At 40.8% G+C, this 12434-nt stretch overlaps 1 protein-coding gene across 3 annotated transcripts in view; it reads right to left on the bottom strand.

Moving 5' to 3' along the window:
• The window catches only part of ZDHHC5 (zDHHC palmitoyltransferase 5), a 59560-nt gene extending 51174 nt beyond the window's left edge, over positions 1–8386 (bottom strand). The window contains exon 1 of one of the 3 annotated variants that reach the window (XM_075217266.1): positions 8158–8386. The gene's annotated coding sequence lies outside the window, so the exon portion shown is untranslated. The remainder of the gene's footprint in view (positions 1–8157) is intronic. The other 2 variants (XM_075217267.1, XM_075217265.1) reach the window with 2 other exon arrangements.
• Between the last annotated feature and the right edge of the window lie 4048 nt (positions 8387–12434).

The following is a 12434-nucleotide window of genomic DNA, read 5'->3' as shown; positions in this document are numbered from 1 at the left end:
ATTGCAGGAAACTCATTTTTGCTCAAGAGCTCCCCCTATTCTTACAGATCAACACTACCCTATTTGCTACTCAGCTAATGGCCCACTCAAACGCAATGGTGTTGCCATTTTATTCAGTCCCTGAGTCACATTCACTTGCATCAGAAATTGGAGGATAAACAGGGACGATATTTGATCTTAACTGGTCATTTAGATAACAAGCTGGTCAAATTGGTCTCCCTCTATGCCCCTAATTCTAGGCAAATACCTTTTCTGAAAGCCCTGTTTTAAGAGTTACAGAAAGTTCGGCTTGGCAGTCTAATACTAGGAGATGTTAATTTAGTCTTAAATCTCACACTGGATAAGACTTTACCCGCCTGGAGTCAACATACCCTCAGATTCTGGTGGCGCCTCCCTTTCATTCTGCAAGCTGTTGGCTGAATATGACTTGTACGACATATGGCGTGCACTGTCCCCAAGAGAGAAAGACTTTACTAACCATTCCGGAATTGACCTCATACTTACAGACAAATGGGCCCTCCAACACTCTAAAACCATCACGATACTCCCAATTACCTGGTCTGACCATGCTCCACTCCTATGGTCTTGGCACCCTTTTGGCCAGTCTTGTCCCCCAAGACCTTGGAGATTGCCTTTCTATCTACTCACCTCCATCGAAGCCAAGTCTGCCCTCCAAGAGTCACTAGATAACTACTTGGTCACTAATTCACATCAGTTTTTACGCACTGGTGTGCCCTTAAAGCAGTTCTTAGTGGGGCTATGATTCAAACGGGTGCTAGACTCAAAAGAGCCAATGCCTTTATGCAGATATTTAGAATCTAAAATTGTAGCTTTAGAAAACAGCAACAAAATCAATCCCTCTATTACACTAAAAAATAAGTTGATCCAACTTAGACATCAACTTCAGCAACTCCTTATGTGCCGTACCCAGGCGGCTCTCACGTCCGCTGAAACTTCACCCAAGGCTTGACAGCTAGTTCACCCCCTAAGGAGAGGACCTACGATGGTTTCAGGGGGGCCGGAACCCCTAAAATCCTTGTGAAAAAACATAAAAAAAGTGAAGTGACAAAACAGGTGAGAAAAATAAATAGTGCCGTGCAAAACGGCCCCAGCCTTTCGGCTGAGATGTTAAAAATTATTCCTGCCTAGTCAAAAGGCCAGGGCAAGGAAGAGTGTGTGACTAGAAAGTGAGGTTGTGCTAGTGCCATGTTTCAAGTGAGGGTCCCACACACCAAGTGATTATGGCACCCCTGGGTCACCACTCCAGGGGCACTGCTCAGGCTTTCTAAGCCACCGGCCTTCTGGCCAGACCAAGCTTTCCCATGGCCCTTTCAGGTGCTTACTCAGACAGGTACTCACTTGATCTTAGGCCGAGAACAGAGTATCATCTGTAAAATTACCATAGTTATCCAAGGTTCGGGTGGAACGATCAAATGAACCATAACTGATTTCATGATTCATTCTCAGTTTCACTGTACCGGCCATGTGCTCAGGGTTACGGCGATCTCCTCGTCTTCATCTTCCAAATCTTAGTCTGCAGGGGCCAGTGACATACTCATTTGTTTTCTCAGGTCTCTTAGCTGTTCTTTAAACTGGACATTTATCGTTCTGCCTCAGGGCCTCCTCTGTATTATTCTTCTGAAACGCAGTGCATCTCTCGTGTACAAGCTCCCTTAAATCCAGGATCTCATTCAGTGGGTCATGTCTTAACTTAAGTACAGCCTCCTCAACCGCGTCTATATATTGATTTAAATCAATGCAGCTTATTCCAACATGACAGATTCCATGCTGCCCACATGTTCTGTGTCCCAGTCTGTCTGAAGCAGATCTAATGCCACGCCAGTTGTAATATCCATTCCTGTGTCTACATAAGTTTGGCAGTTCTTCAGGGATGAGAGGGAGGTATCCACAGAGGAGAAGGAGATTAAAGATGCAGCATGAGCAGACATGGTTTAAAGATGTAAAGTTCATTGACAGCGCTACCAATGAACATAAGGCAGCTAAGCTATTGGTAGCTTGTTTTGTCGTAGCCCAAACAAACCAAGCACTTTAGCCACAAAAGTGGTACTCCTTGTTGCTGGAGTGCTTGCTTTGTTAAACTGTACATGTCCTTTGCAATATCTTACATAAGGTGGGAGGGCCCAAGGACAATTCCATCTTGCACCACTTTTCTATTCTGCCACTGCTGTGTGGCAATGTTTCCTAGATGTGCTATGAACCGCCGTGTGTTTGTGTCATTGCTTTGTCACTTAGCATCCAGCCAGGCCGCTGCAGTCTTTGTCCGAAAGTGTATGAAAATAATATTGTAACCTGTGAGGTGGTCAAAATTGACTGCAAATGACTTGAAATTAGTGTTATTGAGGTTTATAATGTAGGGAAAAAAGAAGCAAAATTATGCAATTTTAGCAAAATAAAAAAAAAGGGATTATTAGATTAAAAAAAAAAAAAAAAAAGGGATCCAAAACCAAAACACGCAAGGGCGGTTTTGCCAAAACACAAAGTTAATCCAGATCCAAAACCAAAATCAGAACAAGGGGGTCAGTGAACATCTCTATTATAAACCCACAATTTTACCAGGCATCCAGAGGAGTTGGGGGCAAGTATAAGAAACACAAAACAATAAACAAGAGTGACTGAATGGGGCAGAGATAAGTAGTTGCTGGCGGCTTAATAAAACTGCCCTTAACCAAGTACTGGGCGCTCAATCCAAATCCATCTGGTGCAATGTGGGACAGGGGTTAATAAATGAAACCACAATACCCTTGGAGGGTTTCTCCAGGGCCCCCTAATGCAGGGGTAATTTGAATATAATAATAATAGAAATGCAAATTTCTATTATTGGGGGTAAAAAAGTATATACATAAGTAGAGAACTGGTTGAATGATAGAAGACAAAGGATAGTTATAAATGTAACACATTCAGACTAATTTATTAGTGGTGTTCCACAGAGATCAGTAATGTAAATAGAAATGCTCTCTTGTTAGGGGGGTGTATATAACAATAACATCAAAAATACTATTTTGTTTTTATAAATGAACCTCATGCATCCTTAAATCCTATTAAACACATGTTGATACACAATACAAACATTTAGGAAACAGTTCATTAAATATTTTGTAAGGGAGCTAAAAAAAATAAAATAAAAATATATGCAGATTAGAAGGGCAAAACTTGATCAGCTCAGAGAAGCCATGAATCTTGTAGATTGGGAAAAGGAATGAGATTGATTGCAAAATATTTTAAAATATGTTTAATAAGCACCGTAGGGCGTGCATACCCCATGGCACCAAAGTTTCTTGAATGATAACAAAAACCAATGTGGTCATTAAGATATTACCTGCAATACTAAGGGGGGTAGGGTAACAGCATTTGAACTGTTGATTATAGAAGGAACAGAAAATGTATTATGGAAAATATAGCAAGGTATGTAAATTAGGTTAGCAAAGATTAACCTGAGAATGCATTCCACAAGATAAAAGGGAAAATAAAAAAAATGTTGGAATCGAGTATTTTACATATGTTTTTGTCTGTATTTAAAAAGAAGGAAATTGTGCCAGAAAAAAGGTTGAGCTGCAATAGCCTATGCACACCAATAAATGGAACTTGCCTTACACCATAGCAGGTGTAGTTACACTTAAACAAAATGAAGAAACATAAAGTACCTGATCTAGCTAGATGACATCCACCCATGTGTGCTAAAATAACTCTCTGGTAATTAATAGACCACTATTATATTTATGGACTACTTCATAACTCTGTCAGAGCACGAAGGTTGACGAAAAGCATATGCAGCACCAATCTTTATAAAGGGATCACAATCTCAACCAGGGAAGTATAGGCCTTTAAACCTGACTTCAGCCATTCGTAAATTATTTGAAAAGATTCTGAGGAATTGTGGCTCTAAGATATATTGCAGAAATCATGCTGACACCGTTATCAAGTTGTTTCATGCCTAACAAAAACGATTAGTTGTCGTAGGGAAATGAGTTTCAATCTGGATCTTAATAGTGCAATTGATGGGATTTTGCAAAAGCATTCAATACTTTTCCACATAAGAGTTTGGTATATGCGAGAACTAGGTCTTGGGGGGAAAAAAGTATATACATAAGTAGAGAACTGGTTGAATGATAGAAGACAAAGGATAGTTATAAATATAACACATTCAGACTAATTTATTAGTGGTGTTCCACAGAGATCAGTAATGGGTCCTGGAATTTTCATTTAAGAGGTTAGAAAAACTAGGTTAATTTACTTTAAAAAATTAACACATTTGATGTGACCTACTTTATATGCATAAATATATTTGAGGCTAATATAAAGATTTGTTTACCAAACTTTTTTGTAGCTACGACCATACAGAGCTCCATGAGCATTGGAAGAGGTTCTTTATTGGTTAAGCTGTGCAATCCATTACTAACTACACTGCATTAGGTGTTGATGAGAAATTCACCAACAGGTGCATATTCAATTAGCCATGTTACTCGCAAAAGTAACGCGGCATTAAAATTATTACCCTTAATAAAGTATTACCCTTAGTATTCCCTTAAATTGAGCGCTCCTTTGAGCAGGGTCATCTCTCCTCCTGTCTTCACCACTTTTAACTCTGCTCTACAGCTATCTTGCCCTCCTCCTCGAGGACTCTCTTCCCCCCATCCCCTCTCGCTCCCTTCTCTCCCCTCTGGGGGTCTCCCTGTCATCCGTGCCCACCCTCTTTGGCTCCGTCGTATGCGTACCTTCCCCTCTCCCCTCCCCTGCCCCTAGCTGTGCTTTGAGCTCACGGAGTTTACTGTACTGTGCTGTCTCTCCTCGTATTGTAATTTCGTTTGTCCCTGTACGGCGCTATGGACACCTAGTGGCGCCCTATAAATAAAAATGAATAATACCCTTATTACGGTAATTCTAACCCGGATTTCAGCTCGCAGCTCCCTGAGCTGCGAGCCGAAAGCCATGTTAAAGGTACCGTAATAACGGTAATTACGCGCACTATTACCGTAATAACGGTAATTACACACACACTATTACCGTAATAATGGTAATAGTAGGCAAGCCATGTTACTTTTGACAGTAATGCGGCCAACTGAATATGCCCCACAGAATGCAAAAATGGACTGGTTGCCTCTCAGATGAGAAATGGTAACTAGAACACTAGGGATTCTGGATATTTATTTAGTGACTGCTATTTACATAGCACCTACATATTACGAGGGTAAAATGTAATAATTTACATTTGTCCCTGCCACAGTGGAGCTTACAATCTATATTTTTTACTACACAGACACACACACTTGAGTTACTTTCATCAGAATCCAATTAAACTGGATTCTGTGTATCAGTGTATCTTTGGAGTGTGGGAGGAAACCTACACAAACACAGGGAGAAAATAAAAACTCCACATAGATAGAAGAATCGCAAGATTTTGCTTTGGTTTAATTCCGACATTGCCTGAAACGCTCTATAAAATACAATAGCGTTCTATTGGAACACTCCTTAAGTGCTCATTATGCTGCCATGAAGCTTTCAGACACATTCAAGCAGGGACAAACTACAAGGTTTTGTCTACGTTTGTAACTAGCATTGTTTTTCAACACTTGGGAAGGGGGGAATTCAATTCCTCCCAGAATACCGACGCAAAAAGCCTCTTACCATTAATATGGTAATTTTAATCCTGCTTTCTGCTCGCTACTCACGAAGCCGCAAGCAAAAAGCCAACAATGAAATTACCATATTAACGGTAATTATGCGCACTATTACTGTAATATCAGTAATAGTGCGCAGGCCACGTTACTTTTTACAGTGACACAGCCAATTGAATTCCCCCTTGGGCTTACAAGTTCTTAAAATGTACAATTTGATATAAGTACCAACGTATATATAAAGCCCTAATGCTCCAATCTTGTAGCACAGTGTGCCAACCCAATGACACAGAAGAGGGGACAGGGGGTTGGCATAGGAAGGAGAGGAGAGCCCAGTGTAACAGCCTGCATGATAATGATTTATGTCAATACCATGCATGCACACCTTTGCTCTAACCCAGTGTTGGCTAACCTGTGGCACTCCAGGTGTTGTGAAACTACAACTCCCAGCATACCCTTCCAGCAATAAGCTGCTATATATTAACAAATCAAGCTGGGGCTTGTAGTTTCACAACACCTGGAGTGTCACAGGTTAGCCAACACTGCTCTAACTTGACTCAGGCCACGCCCCAAAAGGTCACACACAAATACTGATTAAGGAATGGGAATGCCCAACACTTTCTTTCATATCTGCCTTCAAATATAGAGCACTTAGGGGCCTATTTATCAACCAGTGTAATCTCCCCAAAGGACACTTACCGTGATTCAGCCGCAATTTGGAGGATTCTTCAAATTTATGATTGTTGCCTCGCAGCAGATATGTGGATATCTGCTGCTTTGCATTCTATTTCGTTTTTCTGAGCAGTCACCATAAAATAGTATGTTGACTGCACCCTAACAAGTTCTGAAAAAGAGATCTTTTCTTAAACTTGTTATGTTAGTGTACGCTCATCATAAATGAAGTCTTCTCTTCACTTTTCATTTATGTCCAGCTCTGCTCTTCGGAACACAGCTGGACAGCGCATGTGTGGAGGGATCATGTCATCCCTACCTGTCACAAACTAGTCTGCTGTGCTGTCCTGTCTCACTGACTACTGGAGGGTCCCAAGAATTTCAATTGACGCATGCATACTAGCATTATAAGAAGGAATGAAGAAGGCATGAAGAAATCCACACACAAGCACATTACGAAGACACGGTGTAAAGTACTTTTTGTTTTCCACAGAAACAGCAGTTTATCACAACTGCTGTTCCTGTGTTGCTTTTTTCAGAAATATGAAAAATAGTTCAACGTGATAAGGATTGAAAACGATTTTCCATTTTATGTGGGGGTTGATAAATGTGCCCCTTAGTCTTTTAATGAAAATACATGTCAAAAAACAAACTCCCTTTATGGTCTGATCCAAAAAAGCAATAGGCTATATTTTCACTTTAAGGAGCATAGCTCCAGACATGTTTAAAAACCAGACATACATTTATCAATGGAGATATATTTTAGAAAGGATGCATAACTATGGTTAGTATATCAGGGCTACACTCAGACATTCACAAGCTTTTTATAGACAACACATTTAGCTAACTTCAAGGGGTTTTAAAAGATTTTAATTGCTAATGCTGCAGTGTCTGGCAGGGCCACCTTTAACTACTTCACGGGCCCCCGGGCAAAGCAGTGCACCGGGCCCCTAAAAAAAATAATATATATATATATATTAGTGTGTGTGTAAAAAAAATATATATGTATGTAAAAAAAAAAAGTGATTATATATATATATATATATATATATATATATATATATATATATATATATATGAAATCACACACATATATATATATATATATATATATATATATATATATATATATATATATATTGGGGCCCCCTTAACTTACCTTAAGTCCGATCCCCTTCTCTTCTTTTTTCCGCGCCGCTGAGTCTCTTCTGCGAGCACAGCACAGAAGAGGGGACCAGGGAGGGAGCCGGATCGCAGCTGACGTTGACCGCAAGGTAAGTATTTTCATTTTCATTCAGGATTTTTTTTTTTACAGAGCTGCCTCGGACAGGCCCCCTTGCCCGCAGGGCCCCCGGGCACCTGCCCATTGTGCCCAATGGAAGAGACGGCCCTGGTGTCTGGCAACCATGACTGTCTTTACCAGATTGTTGTATTTATGACATTCTCCAATTTAATAATTCAATAAGATCATCAAACTACCAGATCTGTGGCTAAGCTGTTCACAAATATGCATACATATCAAATGACTACATCCTTCTAAACTAACCCATACAAGCCAGTTTTCTAATGACTACTGACACATGCTGGTGTTGATCATTAATCGTCCAAATCAAATCTGATCAGGATCGAGTCTTGCTAGTTTAGGACTATATCATGCCCTCCTTCATTTCAGCAATTATATATATATATATATATATATATATATATATATATATATATATATTACAAACACACACGTCATGTAGCACTCTACATGTACAGTGTAGACGAGACCGTGATACCTAGTTCAGTTCCGGGTGGACATCACAACTGTGGGTTAATCGCACGACATATCGTACTTTCGGGGGCTTACCTGGTTATCAGTGGAGCGTACGCGAGGTCTTCATGCCCCTCCCACTCACAATCGAGAAATATATCGCGATACGGCTTGTACAGTCGCCTCCGTTGGCTCGCGTTTCCTCCGGACTTCAATCAACTAGCAATTGGGCCTAGTAATTTCTGATAGGCTGTTACACCGAATTACGTCAATAGAAGGAACGTTCCTCACGCCACCTGATTAGCCGAAGCCTCTACTGCCCGCCCGCGTCCCTGTACCTTAGCCTCTGCGCTCTAGTTATTTCCTTCTTCAGAACGCCTTTGCAATTGGTTTAGAACTTGCAGAAATATTTGCTAGAGAGCGGACGTTGCAGCACTTCCTTGTTGTCCGTGTGGGAACTACTATGGAAACCGCTGAATGTTTCCTAGTTTATCTATGGCAAAATGGCCGTTCTTCAAGCAATCGGGAGATGTAATAGAATAGCTGTTGATAGTAGTATTGTGTGAATACTGTATACGGTAGGTGAATGCAAGCCATAGCAATACGAGATTGATGTTCGCTTCTTATTCGGCCATCCTCTTATTCACTTCTTATTCGTGTTCCAGCTTCTTATTCAGAAAACTTTATTTTTAAAGGATTAAATCAAGTTGGTTCATTGATTTTAGATTAGATTAGCACTAAAGGAGGTCCCTTGAACAAATTGTAATAGTATTTACCCTGGACCAATATGGGTATGGTCATTAAATCAGGTGACAAAGTGGGTACAGATAGCATTTTAATAATTTTGAATAAGTACCTGTAGTTTTGCAAGGGTTAAATGCTGTTGGGCCACATATTTGAGAGTGAGAATCAACACAGGCTGGTCAGTTACATGCAAAATAATTGTAATTTGCTTCGCCCAACTCTGGTTTGGGCATGAAATCAGTTGGCAAAGTGAGCACAGTTACCATATTTTTTTTCTGGTGGGTGGGGAATCCACTAAGGTAACAGAGGATAGTGATTCTTTTACCATAGTAGTTTATAGTTCAGGTGGAGGAAATCTGGGGTATAGGGATGAGTATAAGAGGGAGGTGGGTAGGATAGATCCAGGGGGGGGGGGGGGGGGTTGTATCAGGAAGGAATATATCCAGAAAGGGAGGACCTGGGGGAGACAAATCCTGGGATTGATGAGTTGGTTTGGTCAGTCAGCAGACTTTCTGGCCATAAGTGATGGTGTACAGGAACCAGTGATGGGGTCAAAGGACTTATAGGGGTTAGGTAATATAATGCTGAGAGAAAATTAATGCAATGCCCATGTCAATAATCTTTAATGATGGCTCCCCAACCCATACAGTTTGCCACCATTAATTTGCCATCTCTGCGTGCTGATAAATTTCATTATTTGATTTTTTTCAACACCCTTAAGGTTGATTTTTGTTTTTTTGCAAGAGACTAGGGTTGGGCGCCTGGCTGACATCCACAAACGCAAATTGGAGTGGAGGCGAGGTCACTACTATTGGTCTCTTGCGTTTGAACCGTACGTTGGAGTGGCAGTCCATTTTACTGGTATGGTAGCCATTCAGCGGATTGAAGAAATAAGCATGGGCAGATCTATGGTTATGCATGTTTCCCTAAAGGGGCAGGTCCTGAGGGTGATAAATACCTATGGTCCACAGACCCAACAGGACAGGAAATGCCTTTTTAGGGAAATTAAACCTTACCTTTACGGGCCGGCAGATTGTCTTTGTGGGTGATTTTAACACCATTGTTAGGCCAGAGGATAGGGAAGGCTTGTAGAGATCACTGGGCTGTGATGCAGTTTTTATATTTAGTATGGTAAGTCAGGCTAGGCTGGTAGATGTGCATATTCGTCACTCACCAGACCTCTCAGGGTTCACCTTTTTTCAGAGGTAGAAGTAGGTCAAGGATAGATAGGTTTGTTGTTAAAGGGAACTCGGTCAGATCAACTCCAAAGTTGGTGGCAGTAGAGTTCTCGGATCACGTTTGTCTTTGCGTGTCTTTGAACATTTCTGACACCCCTCAGAAAGGCAGGGGCCTCTGGCGTCTGAACTCCGGTCTTCTGACGGATGAGGAGTTTAGACAATCCTTTAGGGACGTCCTTAAAATCCAAGAAACACTTTTAGATGCAGGTTGAAGTAGGCCAGAGTGGTGGGAGGAATTCAAGAAAGAAGTAAAAACAACAGAATAAACACGATAACGGGCGCTATGTACAACCTAAGAAGCGCAAACTACAGCTCTAAAGATTAGGCTCCAAACCTACAAATATAATAGATATACACATGCGCTCTATATCAGACTGTGTGACACACTTGCAGCAGCGGGGGAACCAAGGAATCCCTCCTTGTCGATACAGTGAATATAAATATGTTCCAACTGCGCTCGCAAAGTGCTAATAGAACAAAGGGGTGAATATTACAGCAGAATAAATTAGACACATCACATACATTGGCTTGATATAAACAAACTAGAGATGGTGTATCAATGTATATCATTAATTAAACTTAATCATAGTCTGAATGAAAAAAATCAGTAATCCTTGACTCAATGGGTCCACACAAAAACAAGCATAAAGTCTCTAAAAAAACACTTGCAGGATTTGAAATTGCTGTCAATGGGGTATGGACCAATTGGGGATCAATCCAGAAGGGCAAACACAATAAAACATACTTTATCACTGAGTATTCAGAAGGATCCACTAAATTGCGCAAAATAATCAAGAAACACTGGCATCTATTGCAGAAAGACGATGCACTTAAAGATTATTTGCCCGACAATCCCGACATTGTTTTTAGAAAGGCGCCAGATTTCAAAAAGAAACTAGTTTCCAACCACTTTAGGAACAAGCCAAGGCCTGATGACTGGTTGTCTCTGCAAAATCAGAAACCAGGATTTTACTATTGTGGGAGTTGCCACAATTGCAAGATTTTACACTGTTCTAGTACTAAGTCCATCACAGAATACAGCTCTACGCATCCGGGTATTACATACAATATCAATGACATTAATACATTTACCCCAATAGTGTCTTTCTGCATTAATTTTCTGTCATTTGTTCTAATAAATGTTTATTTAAGCGTTTTACCTAGCGCTCTTTTCCTTGTTACTTTTCTGTTTTTGTAGGTTTGGAGTGAATATAAATAGGTTCCAACTGCGCTCGCAAAGTGCTAATAGAACAAAGGGGTGAATATTACAGCAGAATAAATTAGACACATCACATACATTGGCTTGATATAAACAAACTAGAGATGGTGTATCAATGTATATCATTAATTAAACTTAATCATAGTCTGAAGCCTCACTGCCAGTTATAGCGTCCTGCTTAAGTACTGCTGCCTGCTTCATTGTCCCTGTGTTTGGTGTTTAACCTAAGATTGATCTCCCGTGTATGACCCTTGCCTGTTCCTTGATTCTGAACCTGTGCTTCTGACCCTGATCTATTGCCTGAACCCGGATTCTGATTTTCTGCTAGTGACCCTGATATTTCGCCTGTCCCTGGATTCTGAACCTGTGCCTGTGACCCCCGACCTTGCTTCGTTCTTTGGATTCGTTGTCTGCTGCCGGCACCGACTTTTGCCTGGACCTCACGCTGCTGTCTGCCATAACACTCTATTCCTGCGTTCTCCTTAGCCAGTACACATCTCTCGACCCTCTGTTTGTCTGCAGCCAAGCCTGTCCCCACCTCTAGGGGCAACAGTGAATACCAGACTTCAGAGCAGACTCCGGGTTTTGCTGTACCGGCTGGAGGGGTTTCTAACACCAGACAAGTCCTCAGAGTCAGAATCAGTGTTATGTAGGAAAAAACCCCGGGGTTGTGAAATGCCAATAACAGTTGCAGCTATAACTTGACGCTTTTCTTGGCTAGATAAAGCCATTTCAGCAGAAGCATAACAAAGATTGAAATCACTGCGGATATTTAACTCATTAAGCCGGTGTCGGATGATCTAGTTAGTGCAATGATCTCTCATGCGGCCGTGTGACATTCAATGATGGAATCATATGATGAAAATCATCTAATAGTCTTATGTGTAGCTACGTGGCATCCAGGAGCATATTCAAAAAAGGTCTCCATTCATCAATTGAACGAACGCCCATATGAGAGCGCATTTACTAGTGCAAAACTGATGATGTATATTAAATGAGAAATAAACCGCTGAAGATAAATTAGTCAAGTAAGTATAACTAAACATAAAACCTCATACAGCGGAGGAGAAAGCTAATAAAAAGTATGCTGAAACAGATATTAAATAAGTGGCAAGACAAAACTGGTTGTCAGTACATACAATGGCATACTATAGAAAACATATTGTGAAAAC

This window comes from Mixophyes fleayi, chromosome 6 (assembly GCF_038048845.1).
Source record: "Mixophyes fleayi isolate aMixFle1 chromosome 6, aMixFle1.hap1, whole genome shotgun sequence".
Lineage (NCBI taxonomy): Eukaryota > Metazoa > Chordata > Amphibia > Anura > Limnodynastidae > Mixophyes > Mixophyes fleayi.
Note: the sequence above shows the minus strand (reverse complement) of the source record. Positions and strands in the feature narration are given on the sequence as shown.